At 47.7% G+C, this 16,801-nt stretch overlaps 1 protein-coding gene across 19 annotated transcripts in view; it reads right to left on the minus strand.

Moving 5' to 3' along the window:
• Positions 1 to 7,589: 7,589 nt before the first annotated feature.
• The window catches only part of LOC106859128 (uncharacterized), a 47,461-nt gene continuing 38,249 nt past the window's right edge, over positions 7,590 to 16,801 (minus strand). For 13 of the 19 annotated variants that reach the window (XR_015805840.1, XR_015805839.1, XR_015805845.1 and 10 more), the window contains one exon: positions 7,590 to 9,009. The gene's annotated coding sequence lies outside the window, so the exon portion shown is untranslated. Of the gene's footprint in view, positions 9,010 to 12,175; positions 12,624 to 16,801 lie in introns of those variants that run through there. The other 6 variants (XR_015805835.1, XR_015805833.1, XR_015805837.1 and 3 more) reach the window with 6 other exon arrangements.

A 16,801-nucleotide genomic window follows, 5' to 3' on the forward strand; every position in this document is an offset into this window, starting at 1 on the left:
CCGGCGCAAAGCAGCGCAGCGCGGCGCGGGGGTGGCGGGGGAGCGCGGCCTGCGGGGGACGGTTGGGATATGGCGGCGCGCGCCGAGTTCCCCCCTTCACCCTCCCCGGGGGTTGGTCGCGCCCGGCCGCGCGCAGCCCCGGCCGGAGGCGAGTGCGCGGCGGCGCCGGAGCGCGGGCGAACGCGAGAGAGCGCCCTCCTCGGGCGGGGCCGGGCAGCGCCGGCTGCGCCCGCGGCTCTCGCTGCGGTTGGGCCAACGCCAGGCCCGGGAGCGCGGGGCACCGAAACACCGGAGCGAGGAGCACCGGGCACGGAGCACCGAAACACCGAGCCGGAGCCGCAGAGCACCGAGCGCGGCTCCAGTCGTGCCGCTGGAGCGGACCGCCGAGCCCGCTGTGCCCCGTGCCCGCCTTGTCCCCAGCCCGAGCGCTGGGTGCCGCGTCCAGCCGTTCCTTACACTCCTCCAGGGATGGGCACTCCAACCCTCCCCGGGCAGTTCCAATCCCTGACCCCCCTTTCCCTGGGGAAATTCCCCAAAATCCTCCCTGCCCTCCCCTGGCCCAGCCTGAGGCCGTTCCCTCTCCTCCTGTCCCTGTTCCCACATCCCAAATCCCCCCGGCTGTCCCCTCCTGTCAGGGAGTTGTGCAGAGCCACAAGGGCCCCCCTGAGCCTCCTTTTCTCCAGGCTCAGCCCCTTCCCAGCTCCCTCAGGAATTCTCATCCCCATTCCCAGCTCCGTTCCCTGCCCTGCACACACTCCAGCCCCTCCATGAGCTGAGGCCCGGAGCTGTCCCCAGCCCTGGAGGCCTCGGCAGGGCCAGCACAGGGACCGTCCTGCCTGTCCTGTGGCCACTGCCAGGGGTGTCGTGAGGAATGGGCTGCTGTGACATTTAGTGTGGTCTAGCAAAGAAGAAAGGGAAATTAATTAAAGGTAAAATAATTAAAGGACAAGGAACAGGAATGAATAAGGTGAACTGATTCACTAACAAACCAGAAGGGTTTCTGAAAAGTCGAGTATGAAAATTGCTGCAGTCCCCGGCCAGGTTAGCCAAGATCCACACAGTAAACCACACCACGGCCTTGTCAGAGTTACACTGATAATATTTTTGTGACGTTGAGTTAATGCTGAAGAATATTCCAGTATGTTGGGCACAAACACACTGATATTTTTATTAAGTGTCAAGCAGGTACATATTCCTTTTTTTCCTTCAAGAAAAACACGTGCCACAGTTAGTTAAGAGGAATTCCCACGTGTGTTCTGTTGGGGTGTGTGAGTGCCAGCGCTGTGGGACCTTCCTGGTGCCTGTGCCTGGTTTATAAGACGTGGCCAGGGCAGATGGAGCAGTGGAAGGGCAGCAGGCTCCTGCTCAGCGCTGCTCTGTCACCTGGCAGAGCTTTGGGTCATTGTCCCCACTCCCTCTGTCACCTTCACCATTACACACCTCACCTGCAGGATCCCCGTACAGGTTTCAGTGGCAGTGAGACCCTTAGGGGCTTTCCTTATGGTTCTCCTCACTGCAGGTGATTGTACATATTTTACATATTTTTACATTTTAAAGATTGTGCACAGTCATGTGACAGAAGTGTCTCTCACACAGTCCCTGAGCCTCTGGACTGAGGGCAGAAATGTTCCCACAGGTAATAGAAGACTAAAAAAGAGCTCTTCTGGAGTGTGAGAGTTGTAGGTATCAGGTGAAAATGGCACTACAATGTTCTGTTTGTTTTTTTCTATAATTTTAAATGGTCAAAAGGTGGTGCTTCCCACCGAAATCTGTGTGTCACTAGCATGCACTAAATCCCTAAATGCTTATGGGGTGCACAGAGTCACACACGTGCTCACACCCAGAAATGAATGCATAGCTGGATAAAGATGTATATTAATAGGTGTACATTTAAGCTTTTGAAAAGTCCTGATGTAAACTTTAAAATTACAATGTTTTTCAAAAGAAAGATGTAGGAATATTGAAGGGAGTCAGTTCATTAGTATCTAGAGTGCATGGGTTCAGCTCTCTCAGCCTTTAATAACGTGAGGTGATTATTGCTGGAGACTGAAATCTAGCCTGGGGATGCCATTGATTGAACAAGCAGGACATCCACCCAGTGTCAGGAGTCAGATTGACACTGTTTGAGGGGAAGGCAGCAGGAAAAGTTCAGGGGATTTTTTTTTAGCTTCAGTCTCCTCAGTTGGTATTGATCTGCAGTGCAGCCTTGTACAAGTTATTTTTCATTCTTTGATCTTCATTGTTTTTCTCTCCCATCTATCATCTGTCTTATCTGCAGATGCAGAGAACTGTTGAGGGCTCTACTTGCCATTCTTTTGTGTGTTGAGCACAGAGACCTAAATTTTAGTCAGGCCATGTGATACTGTCTTAGCAATAGTAACATACTGGCACACTAATGAACAAGTGGTAAGCAATTTATTTATCCCTAGGGTCTTTTCAAATGGGAAGAGAAATTTAGGGGTTACTAAAAGCTGGGAATTCTAAGAGTGCACTCTGTTTCTGCTGATTCTTATATCAAATCCTGCATTAACATTATAAATTTTAAATTAAACAGTAGTATCAGAAATTCCTTTCCATTACTGTAAACTGTATATTTCCCTTTTTATGAAACTTGTGGTTCTAGACAGTAAGACATTTACTCAAATTAGTCTTTTTTTTTTAAACTCCTCTAAATTACCCCAAATGGTCTCAAACCCAACTGAGATGCAATTGTAATTTGAATTTCAAGTTCTTTTGAATTTCAAGCTCTATGACACAAGACGTGGAAGACAAATACCAGGTTACAGACTGCTGGAGGGAAGAAGGGCACAGAAAATGGCAAATTAGTTATTTGAATGTCTAAGTGGGATTTTTGCATTTATAAAGGCCACTAACTATCCAGAGAGCCATGAATAGTAGCTGCAGTGTTTAGCTTCAGGCTCTTCTTAAAGTTTCATGTGACAAAGACCACAGAATTTTCCTCTCCCCTGACTCTAAAAAAATGGCTCTTTTTGTCTTGGTACTGTTTGTAGTCTTCTGCATGGGAAATAATAGGCACTAAATCCAACAACTAATGACAAAAAATCATAGGAATGACAAGTGAGAAAAATGGACACAGTTTCACACATTGAAACACATTGAAAGTGCAAGTAGAAATGAATAAATGTTATGAAATACCATCAGCTGTTGTTAGCCTGATCCTGACCCCTTTCAAGTCAATGGCTAAACCACATCAAATGTCAATGGCAGCTGAGTTTTACTTTACTGAGAGCTGTTAAAATCTAGGATGTGCATTTGTACGGATAACAGACAGGCCTTTAGCATATTCTGCTCCTCTTCATGATGAGCACCTTTACTTTTTCTGTGGCTCTTGTGCTGCACCCAGTTGTGGTGTTTGAATAAGAGTCAGAATAATGAGAATAATGTGTCAAACAACATTGTGCACACCCGAGGGATTCTGTAAATAATCGAGGGGAATGGCAGCATTCAGTGGAGCTGTTTCACTGCAGTGGTACATGAGTTCCTGCCAACACCTTCTGGGCTGGAAAAGCTCCTGTATGGTTTTCATCTGTGTCATTTGGCTGCTCTTATTTGCACAGTTGTTCTCAGCCTTGCTGTCTGCTGTGTTTTGAACCATTTGTGGTTTAAAGGGAAGAGAAATATGAACAAAATCTGAGCTGCAAGTCTAGTTTGGGATTGTAATATGTTCTTGATGCTGAAAAAGAACTGTGGATTTGGAAGTCATCATAAGGCAAGTACCATGTTTTGGCACTCGTGATGAATTAGTGCTGCAAGAACAAGGCTTTTAGGGAAGGCACAGAGCAGACCTGGGTTTGGGTCATAGTTTTAAAGCCAGGAAATCAATCCTGGCTTTAGGATAAATAAATCAGGTTGGTCTGTCTTTTCTTTCTCAGTTTGAATGTGAAACAGTTTGTAAACTGTTGCTATTTAGCTAATACACTGGAATGCAGTGAAATTTAAAGACATGCAATGTTTCTTCAATTTGATGTATAAATAGATTACAGCATTTTCAGCATTCCAGTCTTATGATCAAGTGGAATCCAGATCAGGTTTCATTTAATCTAGTAAAGAGAGAAATGTGAACTGTTTCAGATAGCTCATGTGGCGTTCAGCAGCAAATTCTCTCATGTATTTCAAACTCATATTGAATAAAGTGTGATATCGATATTGGAGAAAATCCACATAGACTTGGTGTGTTGGAAATCTTTCTGTTTGGTATGGTTTTATCTTAATGGACATTTCAATAATTCATTGCTGGATTTCCTAGAATCTGGTTTGCTCACTTTCTTGAAAACCTCTTCTTTGAAGAGTAAGTAATCACTTTGCTTTGTGTATTAACCATTCTTCAGACTTTTCACCAGCTTTATCAACTACCTCTCAGTGTTAAAAGCATGCATAATGGCAGGGCATTTGTTTTTAATATGCTGTCTAAGCTAAAAAGAGAACATACACAAACTTCAGAGGGTTTGTCAGATACTTTAAATAAGTTCTGTGTGGCACAATTTGATCTGTAGTTACAGATCCGTTTTCAGGACTGAGTTCCTAAAGGACTTATGTAATACTTGGGGTAGAAGACCAAGAGAAAGTGTGGAGAGGAAAGATGGTCAGTTTATAAGATGAGAGAGCAGTTACAGTGTAGACATTAAAGCCGTTGCAGCTCCATAATAATAATGTTTAGATGGCCTGTTTAAACAGACTTCCCGGGGGTCCTGGTTGTTCGGGGCAGTGGTGACAAGCTGAGACCACATCCCCTCGGTTCAGCTGTGGGGCATCCTCAGGCTCCAAGGGCAGTGTGTACCTGCACCCCTCACATTGCACTTCCAGAGCTGCAGTGCCCTTTCTGCCCCTTTTACTGCCAAGCAGGAATTCAAAAGCAGAGATCAGAGCTGGATAAATAAAGGTGTGGGGAAACTTGTACATGTTTAAGTTCTGAGCAATTTTTGACAGATCTGTTGCTGTCACATCATGTGGGACATGAGACAGCAATCAGCCGAAAGTGGTTCCCTGGCCTTTTCTGCACAAACATGCTTCAGAAAACTTACAGTCTGGATTAGCTCTTAGTTTCTACAAAAGTACAAATGAGGGGTTTGTAGTGGACAGTGGACTGATGGATTCCCTGTCTCCGTGTGGAAACTGTATGCAAAGTATATATCAAAAAAATGATACTTCTGCAGCTAATTCTTGCTTTTCTCATCCAACTGTACAGCTGCTATCAACATCTGTGACTGCATCTACTGAAACACTCATGCTGCCAGACACTAAAATGATGTGGTGAATATAAACCTAAAGTCTGTTCATCTATGTCTCTGCTTTTCTGCTGTTAATTTTGTTTCAAAACTTACATAAGTAGTTCTGCAGAAATCCACTGAAATAGAATAATCAGTGAAATGGAGAGCTTACTAAGCAAAACTAAAATTGTTGGGGGTAGACAAATAATAGTTGTTTATGAGGACCTGCATTTTGTATTATTATTGTTTTATAATTGAGCACTTCCTTTATAAACACGATTAAAAGAACAGGCACAACTTGTCCTTCATTAATGCTGAAGAAGTGATCTCAGTGTTTATCTGGGTTTGCAAATTCAAACCATTTTCAGAGCTCCGGTTTTGAAGCCTGAGAAAAATGGGAAAACAGAACATTTGGGGAAGTGAATATTCTGACACTTGTCAGAATAAACTGATGGAAGTGATGCAAACTACTGGGTTAAATGAAAAATACCACAATAATTAAAATACACTACTAGGATTCCCAGAGTAATTACCTGTTTCATGGCAAGCCCTAACAGATTCTCCATGAGAAGTTTGATCAGTGGAATTGTCCTGTAGGTGTTAAATGGTGTGGGAACTCTTTAGCAATGCATTGCAAAGAGGTGATATACTCAGCATTATCATTTGGAGGATTTTTTTCCTCAGTTGCACTATAAATAATTCCATATGGATAAAAATTAGCTCATAAATTCTGCAAGTTAAGACTAGGAATTTTCTCTTCAGGGGCTTGTATTCTGTTAAGACATCTGGAAGTCATTAAAGGCTTTCGACATGGAATTGTCTCCAGGAAGAGGAGCTGTGGTCTCTGTGGGACTGGTCAGGACACAGAGACTCCCTCCAAAGGAAGGAGAGGGGCACTGTTGGGTGTTTTTCGGCTGCTGTTTGAATGCCCCTGGAGCAGCTGAAGGGAGCTGGTGGCTGTTCAGGGCTTGCTCTGCTGCAGGTGTGGTGTGGCAGCTGCCAGGGCTGGGGAAGGATCTGCACAAGATGCTGCACATACAAACCAGACACAGAAGAGCAGAGCTGGGCTTTGGCTTTGCCTCAGGGGAAATGTGGTGGTGCTGTTAGCATTGGTGGCAGTGCACAGCTGGCCACCCACCCACGTGTGTCCTGTGTGCCAGGGCTGCAGCTGCACTGCCCTTCGTGCCAGGGTCTGCTGGAGAATGCCCAGGAGAAGTGGGTTCAGTGTTCTTTTGTGGTAAGTGGCAAATGGCACCAGGAATGAGGAAATGTGTCTAATCCTTGCATGGACATCAGGTGATTCAATGTTATCGAGGGAGTTTCTTCATCTCATTACATCACACTGACTCCATCCCTGAGATCAGGTTGATGACTATCAGGCATTGTTCATTGTTTGAGATCTGCACTTATAAAATGGGAGCAGCATAGGCAGAGTCAGGATGACAGATGCCCCACATGCAGTTTTGGGACCCTGGCCTGTGGCAGGAGCTGTTTGCTGCCATGGCTTAACCAATAGCCCACAGCAGTTGCCAAGTGATCATCAGAGATTATGAAAAATCTAATACTCAGAATTAAAAACTGTGGAAAGATCCGAGTTCACTGCAAGACTTCTTCCAAGACTTCCTTATAGCTCCTTGTTTGGGGAACATTTTAAATTAGTCACTGATGTTATTTTTATGTTGCTAATTTCCAGAGCCCTATTCAAGTTTTATGCATCAAAAAGGATAATTGTGTTATCCAAGTAGGTCTTCAGAAATTGATTTCTTTGTTTGATACCAAATAGCTGCAGTCACTTGTAGGTGTTTGGGTCTGGATATAAAAATCTGGCTATTATGTATTCAGCACTTATCCAGGTACTGTGTCATTTACAATGAGCAAAGGTGCTCAAGATGGAGTCTGATCCTTTGGATATTGCCCAAGGAATAGCATTTCAAGTTAAGCTTGACCCATGCCAATCCTGAGCAATTCCCACCCTTACAGAAATCTCTGTATGATATGACATCTGTTTTCTGTAATCCAGGATGTGCCTTTGTAACCATAACTTTGTTTGGCACACGTGTATGCCTCTAAAATTGTCTGGTTCTGTCTGACAAACATAGGAAGTTTTCAGAATTATATTGATTTTGGGGACATGCACTTATACCTTGGACAAGACTAAATTTATAAGCCTTGAGGGTGTAAGGCATGGGTTTCATCCTAAATTTAGTTTTATTGTAAATTCTGTTGATAAATTTTCTGTACTGATTTCAAAGTCATAGGGCATGTTAGTTGGATGGCTAAAATTTGTAGAGAAAGGGGGTTGTGTGTTTGTAAGGATAACAGTAATATTCAGAGTGACATCAGTAAGAGTTATAAAAATAATTAAAGAGTTGAGTTGAAGAATCAATACATGAGCACGCAGAATAACAAGTGAGGAGAAGGAAAATGCAATTCCTCTGTTATGCTGTCCTCAAGGCCTGGCAGGGACACCAGGTTGGATTCATTACTTTAAACAGAATACTTCTTCTGTTCCCAGGTGAGCAGACACCAGGTGAGGACGGGCACTGAGATCTTGCAGTCCCTCATAAACACAGTCTGGTTTCACTGGGGAACATTTATATGTTTGTGGCAGTACACGCTGAGAGCCTGGCTGTTCCACGCTGTGGGAAAAGCTGTGTGCCTGTTCTCCTGTGCATTCTCACCTGGGGATTCTCACCTGTGCCTGTTGGTTCTTGCAGCCTGTGGTGGCAGGCGAGGCAGGGCAGTGCAGAGCTCCCTGCCCCAGAGCAGAGCTGTCCTCATGCCTCGTGGTGACTCTGCAATGTGGAGGAACTGGCACGGGATAAGATCACACTTGTTCTGTTCTCTGACCTGGAGGAATGTGAACTTGCTGACCTCACATATCTGCTGACGTTGGCAGATGCTCCTGCTTGCATCACCTTGAATTCAGCTTTGTGCTTGTTCCTCACTCTGCTCCGTGCTCTGCACAGGCTAACAGCGAGCTGGGAGATGCCACCATCCATGAAGCAGAAAAGCAAACTCCTCAGGTAGGCTGGCTGAGGGGACAGATGGCCCCGAGGTGGCCCAGGGCCCCTCATTCCCTGGGCAGGCCCATGAGAAGGGACCTGGCTCCTGCCTTCATTTCTGCAAAGCCTCAGAGGCTACAGCGTCATGGGCCACAGAGTTTCTAAGCCCACCTGAGAGATGTGGGGAAAAAACAACAGAGTTTCTAAGCCCCCCACCTGAGTCCAGGTGAGCTGTGGGGAAATGCTCTTGGACATCCCAGACAGCAGATGCCCCCCTCCACAGCTGCCTCCCTGCAGGCAGCCAGCATGGAAAGTGCCTCATGAATTCCCTTTGGAACATATTCATGGCTGGGGTGATTCCACATGCAGTCTGCTGTCAGCAAACCTCACAGCATGCAAACTGCATGTGCTGTCTTACCTGAAACCTGTCTTCTCCGTGCTCAGGTTGGTCCCAGAGGCAAATCTGTGACATTCCAGTTGATCGTGGTTGCACACGAAGGTGACATCACCCTCTGTTCCACTGGGGAGAGAAGGGATTCTGAATGGGATCCACCCCTGGGCAATGCATGGAAGAACAGATGCTCCCATACAAAACTGCAGGCACTGCTGAGCGGGTGAGAAGTTGGCACTAACCTCTTATCATTTATCCTCCTTTACTCCAATAAAATGGGGGCTGACACTTCTGTGTCGTTAGGGAATATGTCTGTGCTGGGCTGTCCATTATTTGGCTTTATTTGGATTTCAGAAGCTGTAGCAGCATGGCTCAGGATTCACATCTGTGGTAGGTCGTAGGAGTGAGAAGAAGCAAACAACTGTTCTTGCATTTGACATGTTAAGTGCTTTTTTAGCAATGTTACTATCCAGACAAATCAACATTACTTTGAAAGCTACTGTGGAAATTCACAAATGATAATATAGCCAGAGACAATTATAAACATGTAAAACAAACAAAGGTGGTGTTTTCTAAACATGAGTCTAAGGGCTGACCACTGGCTCTGCATCATGTGCATTCCAAAGGGTCCATGGACGTGCTATAAAGAGTAAATTTGTATATCTAGGAAAATTTTAAAAATAGGTCATAGTTACATGCAAAACTAACACTTTTTCTTTAAGGACTGGCTGAGAGCTGTATCTTCCCAGGAGCAGTTACCAGCTCCAGTGAGGAGAGCTGTGGGAGCAGAGGGACCTGAAGTCAGGCCCAATTTCTGTTTGCTTATTCTAGCAAGGAACCTTCTTAGAAAAGTAAGAAAAAGCTCTTTATTCCTGCAAAAGTTGTGGCATTATCCCCTGTAGCCTTCCTGAGGGTGGGGAGTCATTGCCAGAACCTTTGCACAGCTTCCCTCTGAGGAGTCATCACAAACCAAGTTACACTGACACCCCCACTCCAAAATGCAAAGGGTTATTGCTGCAGGAATAAATCCTCTTTCTTAGAAAGAGAGGCATAGAATGGGGCAGGGATATTGAAAGATTTAGTCTTGCTCCTGCTGCAAATGCTTGAAATGCATAGGACTGAATTATCTAGGGACCATGACAAGGGTCTGGCAAAACCTGGCAGTTTTAATTAAAGGCCTCTATTCAGCTGTCAGAATGCAATGGGTCTGCTGACAAGACAGAGTGATGACAGATCAACCTCCCCTGACATCCTGTGTAGATGCCTTTAAAGTAGAAAAACATAAATTTAAAAACTTATACTTAGGCATGCACACAAAACTTGAAGTCTTTCACAGGTGCTCAGATTTGTATCTCAATTACAGATTCCCTTCAGTGAGGCATGCAATTTAAATCCCTAAACCAAGTCAAACATGACACAAAAATTATTAATTATTGAACAAAAACCTATCATCATGACCATCTGTGGATAAAAGGAAGAGGGGGAGTTTCACCACTGCAAATACAAAATTCACAGTTGTAAGACCTAGAGCGAGCTTGGAGCTTTTTTAATTAGCCCGAGGAATAATGGATTTTGGAATCACTACAATGACAACATGGCTTTGGGTGCTATTGTTTTGTTTTGCAGTGACAGAGACTTCTGCAGGAGAAAAAGCATGGAATCCCAGCCTAAAATGTCCCATTGCAGAGGTAAAGTCTTTAATGTCTTTAATGTCTTTAATGTCTTCAACCTTACTCAGAGGCAGGCCTGGCTCGGGGATGCTCTGAAATGCAGCAGTGGGAGCAAGCAGCCCTTCCACTGCAGGTGTGCCAGCAGGGATCACTCCCTTGGCTCAGGAGCTCTCTGTTTGCTGTCAGACAATGCACGGCACGCACAGGGCAGGGACCCTGCCAGCCCAGCCTCAGCCCTGCAGGGTTGGGCTGCCCAGGTGAGTCCAGGTGTGTTCCTTGCACAGGGGGTGCCCCTGGGAGCAGCAGCTCGGAGCTGCCTGTGCCCCCTCACTGCAGCTGCCTTCTCGTCCAGAGAAAGTTCCCTGAAAAAGCTTTTCTTTGTAGGAGAGCATGAATGTACTCGGGCTCAGCCCTGATTTTAGGAGAAGCCTAAGAGCTTTAGGAACAGCTTTTTTCAGGCTGGGGATGGGAGTTGTTACGTGTGGCTCTGAAGGTGTTCAGAGAGATGGGCACTGACCCTGGCAGGGAAACAGCAGAGAGCAGTGCCAGCAGCAGGCTGAGGCACCAGGCTGGGCATTCCCTCCCTGCTGGGAGCTCTGCTCTCCATGGATTGCTCAGGGACAGGAACCACACGGGACTTGCACCACAGCTGGCCACTGGGAAAAGCACTCCTGGCAGCAAAGAGTAAGCAGGAAAGTGAAAAGTGGCAGAAAAAGGCCTTCAGGTGAGCACTTGTCTCTGTATCACCCCTGGGAGTGAATTCATGTGCCCCCAGCCATCCATTCCTGAGGTCCTCAGGGTAAATTGGGTTCCCTGTGCACACACCAGCCCTGTGTGAGCACCAGCAGCTGCTGGCAGGTTTTGGAGGCTCTGAACCTATAACCAAAATTAGGTGGGTCTGGTTTCCCCAGTCATCATGTTCAGTGCCCCACATGCCATGATGATGAAACACTGTGAAACACATTCACTGATAAACCAGTCATGCAAAAGTTTCCTTGGAGTAGGAATTCAGCAGAAGGCATTTCACATCTGTCAGAAATAATTCAAGGGTGTGGAATGACTCATTGGGAACTGCATGAATAATCAAGACTTCATTTTCAGCAAGACAAAGCCATGAACTTTTGTCTGGCACATCAGCAGGGAATATGTTCCCTTCGTTAGGGCCTTGTTCTGGGGACTGATGCTGGCAAAAGTACCAGAAGGAGGGATTTTTGTGATGATCACAAAGTGTCCACTTTTAAAGTGCAGCTCATAAGTCTAGTTAAAGGACAGAGGTAATTGAGAAGCAGTTGATACTATGTAAACCTTAAAAAAAAAGGATTAAACTGAAAATAAAGACATAAAATTTGAGAGTAGAATTAAAAAAAAAAAAAAGGAAAACGAAATCAGCCTAAGCCAAAGCTTTTAACATTAATCAAGGACTCAGATCTTTCCCTTGGCCAAGTCTAGAAATTTGCCAGAAACTACTGGTTTCCACTCATGTGGAAATGAGGAGCTGGGTTTTCTTTTTTTTTTTCCCTCCCCTGGACTGCAGAGCAAGCAACAATAGGAGTTGTGCTGGTCTGAGGTTTTGATTTGCTGTGCCATGTGAGAACAACGACGAGAAAGGGGGAGATGGGATCATTTTCCATCTGGCCTGTGTCAACTTGAGAGTGCAGGCAGCCTCCAGGGCCGGGTGCTGGGGCTGAGCTGGTTCCGTGGGAGCTGCAGGTGCTGCATCCCTGCACGCAGCCCCAGAGAACCAACACCGGCAGCACTCAGCCCTGGCCGGGCACTTGGCACATGAGACAGACGGCAGGAAAAGCTCTATGAGCTGAGCACAGGCTGGGAGACAGCTTGTGAACTCTGGCCACGGGTTATAGAACAGACAAAAGCACGTCAGACAATGGACACTGCTGGATTTCTATGGGTGCTGAGGTCCAGAGATTGTCACTACAGATAAAGTATTTCCAGTACATTTTTTTTTAATACAAATTGTAAAATACCTCCCAAAAGTGCTGGTTATGTGACAGGATCTGTTCTTTCAAGGACAGGGCTAAATCCACCATGGCCACAACTTGCCAGCACTTCATATGAGTTGATCCCATGTGAATCACACGGTGAGTGAGAGCTGACTCCATGCACAAAGCATGTCTTGGAGCAGGGTGAGGAATGCAGAGGCGTGTGCTGGAAGGTGTGGCAGGTATGTGTGAGCTGTTAATGACCATGCTGAAGAAATCCTGGTGCTACAGAGGTGAAGGAGTCCAAGAACTGGAGGAGTCCAGAACCCGTGCTGTAGGATCAGCTGAAGGATGGATCTGCACCCACAGCAGCTGGTGGTTTCCATTTCCTGGCATGGAAATGCTGTTCAGCAGCAGCACTTCTGAATCTCACAGGCTAGCAGCAGGTATGGGCCTGCACTGCAAATATCTTAATTTTCAAAGACTATATCATGCTTTTCAGAGTCATCCTGTCTTTCATTTGAGACTTCACTGGACAGGGCCCTCCATGGCTACTACCACTGTCCTCTGAACCAGCCTCTGTGAAGGTGACCTCCTCCACTTACAAATGAGGAAAGGCAGAAAAAAATAGAATTTGATGGGTGGAATTCTGGATGGAGCATGGATAAATCCAAAAAGTTTAATAGATGAAAAGTGGCAAAACCACTGAGTAGTGTTTGTAAAGCTGAAATGCAAAAAGCTTAGCTCTGCAACTTGAGAAGTATGGAGTCTGTCAGAACTGTGGCAGGATCTGTCCCTGCCTGCTCAGCCCTGCAGCTGAGGTCTCTGGCTGCAGTTTTGGGCTGAGCTGCAGCACAGCAAAGGGACCTGCACCATCCTGACACGAGCACTGCTCTGCCTGCCCTGCCTGGCTGCAGAGTGCCTCTGGATCATGGCAGGGCAACATTCACCAGAACTGATTCCCCCAGAAAGTTTGGTGCCACTCACCTTATCTGCTCCATGGGCTCTCTCAACCCCCTTGAGGTCCCACGCCACTGGGGAGGGCTGGAACTCCCCTGGAACAAGGTTTGCCTTGCAGGGGAAGTGTCCTGAGCCCATAAAGGAGCTTTGCTAACACCTGGCACTTGTCCCACCCAGGCTTCACCTGCATGTCCTTCAGCCCAGGGGAGGACAGGGAGCAGCAGGGTGCTGGCCCTGTGTCCCCAGCACTGCATGGCCAGGCTTGCCACCAACAAACATTCCCAGCAGGTCCAGGCAGAGACATGCCATGTCCATCTCATCTTGATTTCTGGTGTTTTCTCACCCTAAACACTTGGCTAGGTGATTGTTGTTTGGCTTTTTAAATTCTTCAGTGTGGTGACTGAAGATGTTTCCTACCAGGGAGGAGTTTTGTTTCCTTGAGAGCAGCAGCCTCAGCCCCTGGCAGCAGCTTCAGTGGCTGTTCTGGGCACCTGCTGACCTCAGGCCTTATTCTTTTACCTGTCTTGTCACTGACCTGTGTCTGCTGGTGCTGAGGGATTGAATATATGATGCCAACAGCCCTTTCCTCTGGGGAGGTGCAGAGGAAACACCAGACACGGATTTCTAGTTGTCTCTGTTTACATTTTGTACTGGAAATTCACTGATAGGCATTCAAGCATGAAATGCAGCGATTGTTTGGAAGGTGTCCAGAAAACCCTGACATTCTGAGAGTAGTTATCTTTCTGTGGTTTGTAGAGGAGAGACACAACGGGGTTCAATGTGGAAATTTTTCTCTGTATAGCCTGAGGTGATGCTGGTTGCTTTAAGTCATAAGCAGTGAGATCTCAGGGCTGTGAAAGCCTCTGAGGCAGGAGTGTTAATACAGCAAGACACAGAGTTTGTTTCTGACCCATTTCCATGCCATAGGATATTATAATTCCGTGCTGTTGGGCTGTGCTGAAGCTGGACAAGGTGAACAGGGGGTGAGGAGCTGGGTGCTCACTGCAGGAGGAGGAGGAGGCTGGGGCAGCCTGGGGAGCAGCACCAGGCTTGGCCTTATCTCAGCTGTCACTGCAGCTCTTCAGCCCCTGTGCTGGAGCTGCACATGTCCAACAGCCTCACACTGGTCCTCTCCCTCACAGACTTTCTGTCCTAAAATTTCTGACTAAGGCCCACAGCCAAGCTGGAAGCTCGCTGTCCCCTGGCAACTCCAGGTGGGGAGAGGGCTCTCTCCATTCCCGGGGAGCCCTGGGCTGGGAGCAGGAGCCCTGTGAGCCCTGTGTGCCCTGTGTGCCCCCTGTGCCCCGTGTGCCCCCTGTGCCCTGTGTGCCCTCTGTGCCCTGTGAGCCCCCTGTGCCCTGTGTGCCCTGTGTGCCCCCTGTGCCCTGTGTGCCCTGTGTGCCCCCTGTGTGCCCCCTGTGTGCCCTGTGAGCCCCCTGTGCCCTGTGAGCCCTGTGTGCCCCCTGTGTGCCCCCTGTGTGCCCTGTGAGCCCCCTGTGCCCTGTGAGCCCTGTGTGCCCCCTGTGTCCTGTGTGCCCTGTGTGCCCTGTGAGCCCTGTGTGCCCTGTGTGCCCCCTGTGCCCTCTGTGCCCCCTGTGCCCTGTGTGCCCTCTGTGCCCTGTGTGCCCCCTGTGCCCCGTGTGCCCTCTGTGCCCGGGAGCCCCAGGCCAGCTGTGCAGGGCAGGGCTGGCCCAGGTCAGATCAGGGCTGGCCCAGATGAGCTCAGGGCTGACCCAGGTGGGCTCAGGGCTGGTCCAGGTGGGCTCAGGGCTGACCTAGGTGGGCTCAGGGCTGGTCCAGGTGGGCTCAGGGCTGACCCAGGTGGGCTCAGCTGCTGGACACAGCAGAGTCTGAGTGTGTTTGCACAAGAATTAAGCAAGGGAAGACTCTGGGCTTGTCCATCCCCCATTCAGGGGGCCCAGTCCCTTTACTTTCTCTGTCCACAGGGTATTTAAAGGCTGGTATTTGAAGGCCCTGGTCCCCTCAGGAGGACACCTGGGGCTGGCAAGATGTGCTGTGGCCACAAAGCCCCGAGCCACGCTGAGCCCCAAGCCACACTGCTTTGGGCAGGCTGCTGGCGTCTGCTGTCTGCTCAGCTTCACTTTGAGGTATTTAAACTTAGCAAAGTGGCTTTTTTTTAGATCCACATGCATAGATCAGGTGGTCACCTGTGTCAATATGTTTATTTACAGATCCTAGCTGCTTTCAGGGACCAGCCTTCTCTAAATATAATTAGGGCTATTTAAGTAGCTGCTCACAATTACCTCTCGGGTCACACAAAACACTATGAATTCCCTCACTGAGCAAAACCTCCAGGTAGCACGAGGGTGAAAAGCAACAAAGATTTTGCTGTTGAGTGCCTCAAATATTTCTATGGTCCTACTGTAAATGGATGTTTACTTCTGGAGAGCTGCCCACTGTGTCTGTTCTGCCATTGTGCCAGTTTTCAGACCATAGCTTTACTGGGCACTTGGACAGCTGTTCCCACCTGCCAGCCTCCCTTGCCCTGCCTCATAGAAATTAGGCTGCAGGTATATGCAGAAAAGCCTGCATGTCAACAGAAGCTTTTCAGCCTTTGTCCTTTTGCCTGCCCTAAAAAATTTGATTTCTGTGATTCCAACAAGGCCATGACACTGAGTGTGTCTGTGTGAGTGTTGGTGAGCAGAGCCTGGCCCCACACGCAGCCCCAGCAGGCTCTGGACTATCAGGTCATCTGGAACACGAGTCTCATTTTCAGCACTGCACCATTTTCCCCACACTGGTGTTATCTTTGCCATCGGCTACTGGCATGCAGCAGCTCACATGTGCCTTTAGCAGGTGGCAGAAGACAAATGGAATTTTCTCTCAGAACATTTCTTCCATTCCTCCTCCCAGACTGATGAAGTGCAAGTTCAAGCTAAAGGCATGTAGTGACTACAGCCCTTTTCCAAACAGGGCCGTGCAGAGCTAAAAATTCTCCCACCTTTCAGTCTGTGCCATGCTGAGCTGATCAGCAACTCAGAACACGGTGCAGCTGTGTGTGCTGCACCCCTGCACTCCCCAGCCCCTCTGGGACCCCCTTTTTGGGATCAGCAGGGAGGCAGAGCCCTGGGCACAGCCCTGGGGCACGCTGAGGCACTGCCCATGGCCTCAGCAAGATGCTGGCAGCTTGGCAGAGCTCTGGGCACTGCAGATGAACACAGAAATTTAAGAATCAGGCAAACAAATTGCCAGAAGAGGTGTGAATTCAGGAACACCACGTGTGCACGTTGTGTGGCTCCCACCATGCCAGGCTGTGCTGTGAGCTCCAGCTGACCTGCCTTCCAGCAGAGCCACAGGAGCCTGTGCCTGAGAGCACTCCTGGCTCACTTCTGGATCTGGTGTTTTATAGAGGAAAACTAATGGCTTTTTGAACTATCTTATTCAGGGTTCTTCTTTTGTTTTTAATATTAGGTTTCTTTCTGTCTACCTCAACTGCAGCAAATCTTGCTCAAAGTTGCTCCTGAACCTGATGGAAAATGAATATATTAAAGACTGTGGCTCAGGACCCCCTTGGTCTCCAGACCTGACATGAGCATTTACTTTTCATCTATTTTGTTTCAGCCTTAAAGGACAATTTCATTCCAGG

Source organism: Sturnus vulgaris, chromosome 10, assembly GCF_052056855.1.
Source record: "Sturnus vulgaris isolate bStuVul1 chromosome 10, bStuVul1.hap1, whole genome shotgun sequence".
In the NCBI taxonomy this organism is placed as follows: Eukaryota; Metazoa; Chordata; class Aves; order Passeriformes; family Sturnidae; genus Sturnus; species Sturnus vulgaris.